The sequence below is a fragment of the Coptis chinensis genome, chromosome 8, assembly GCF_015680905.1.
Source record: "Coptis chinensis isolate HL-2020 chromosome 8, ASM1568090v1, whole genome shotgun sequence".
NCBI classification, from domain to species: Eukaryota; Viridiplantae; Streptophyta; class Magnoliopsida; order Ranunculales; family Ranunculaceae; genus Coptis; species Coptis chinensis.
Window position 1 is genome coordinate 17,743,306 of NC_141463.1, and position 1,996 is coordinate 17,745,301.

General features: G+C 36.6%; 1 pseudogene; it reads left to right on the top strand.

Annotated features, from left to right (window-relative positions):
- The first annotated feature begins 465 nt into the window (after window positions 1-465).
- On the top strand, window positions 466-1,253 carry LOC147480283 (large ribosomal subunit protein eL38z/eL38y pseudogene; annotated as a pseudogene).
- The last annotated feature ends 743 nt before the right edge of the window (window positions 1,254-1,996 follow it).

The following is a 1,996-nucleotide window of genomic DNA, read 5'->3' on the forward strand; positions in this document are numbered from 1 at the left end:
TATAAACAAGATAATGAAGATTCCATATCAGTGATCACTAGTAGAAAAAAGGCCTTTTGTGACTGTTTTAAAATATTATTTGTGACTATTCTGTTCGAAACGGTCACAAATGGCAGAAAAGGGTTTTTGTGACTGTTTTAAGAAGTTTTTTGTGACGTGCATTTTTGAAACAGTCACAAATGGTTTTTTTTCCTAAAAAAAGTGTATATGTGTAGAGAATTATTTGTGACTGTCATATCCAGAAGTGTGACAAATGGTTTTTTCTAGGCTGTGGAGTATAATTTGTGACTGGTCTTCAAAAACAGTTACATATTCCCAGACTTTATGTGACAGTCCTAAATACCCAGGTATTTTTCGCTCCCCCAACTGCAAGAGCCCAAGTTACCAAAAAAAAAAGCTGTAAGAGCCCACTAAGTAAAAGTAGTTAGAAACCTAGGGCTCAGTTTCCCCATCCTTCCAGCACATCCAGAAACACTTACCAAAAAAACGGTCGATCTCCCACGACTCTCTCTCACTCTCACGACAGATTTTGCGCTGGTTCTACATATGGATGGTTGGTAACAGTTTCTCAGAATTATGATGTTTGTCTTTTTAACCCATTCTTGTTCTGTGGATAATGAGATCCATCTTCCTTCTTTGAAAACATTTGAAGCTGAGGAAGATGAGATTTTTGGCGTCTATTACCTGGAAAGGGTTGCTTTGTCAGCAAACCCATCATCAAATCGCGATTTTGTTGCTATGGCAGTCTATGGTCAATTTAGTAGGTTAGCATTCTACAAGCCTGGAGACAAGGAATGGACCGGATTAGATTAACGAGAGAAATGCCGAAGCAAATTCACGAGATTAAGGATTTCCTTCTCACTACAAGAAGGAAGGATGCTCGTTCTGTTAAGATAAAGAAGAGCAAGGATGTCGTCAAGTTTAAGGTTCGTTGCTCCAAGTATCTGTACACACTTTGTGTGTTTGATTCTGAGAAGGCTGATAAGCTGAAGTCTCTCCCACCAGGTTTGAGTGTGCAAGACCTTTGAAGGAGTGGAAGGAGATGGATGCCGTGACGGGATTGTTATGTTGCGCCTGTGTTCACTTTGTTGAATTGTTAGAGTTATGACTTAAGTTTTGATTTTGAATTCTAGACAGTAGAGATCGAAATGGAAAACACCGTTGGCTAATTTCTTTAAATTCTCAGATATATGAATATTATGTTGACTGGTTAAAAAAAAGTTAGTTAAATTATCAAAGAGGGCTAAATCCTATAGACCAGTCATGATTTACTCCTGATCGAGTTGCAGTGTGAGTTTAGAATTCTTGTGGTATGAATAGATTTTGGTGTTTGTGCTTTTACTGGATTGTGGTTTATGTTCTTTTTTATTTGATTTGAAGGTATTGCAAATACGAGATGCCTGATGATCTCATGATTCAGTATGAAGCTTGCAAGGACCGTAATTTTTGCACTCTTCTCTATTTACGTTAGTCTTTGGTTTATATTTGCCTTTCTTTTTTACTCTCTAGTGGACTTATGACATGGCTAATGAACGTATTATTTGGTGCTAATCCTGACATATGAGCATTAGAAAGTAGTGCATATTGTAATTGTCTCAACTTTTAAGACATGCATTTAATCAAACTATTACATCCTGGCTATCTTAGCTTCATTTGCACAACATCTAAGGAATCCTCAGCTTCAGGCATTCCTCCAATATTACCTACAGAGTTAAACATGTGATGTCAGTTTTCGCAAAAAAAACAATTTCTAATAAGGAAAATAATATCATCCATTCAATAATTCACCACCTTTCCCCAATTCTTTATTAAGTGAACCTTTTGGTCGACCTCTTTTCCTTGTTGAAACACTCTGTTTGACTAGCCACCCCATCCTCAGATCGGTTTGCAAAGCAAGTAAAGCATAAGACATGTAATTAATTAATTAATATAATTGGTGATCACATATCAAAGAAACGTTGAACACGGTAAAAAATAGAATTACAATGCTATGCAA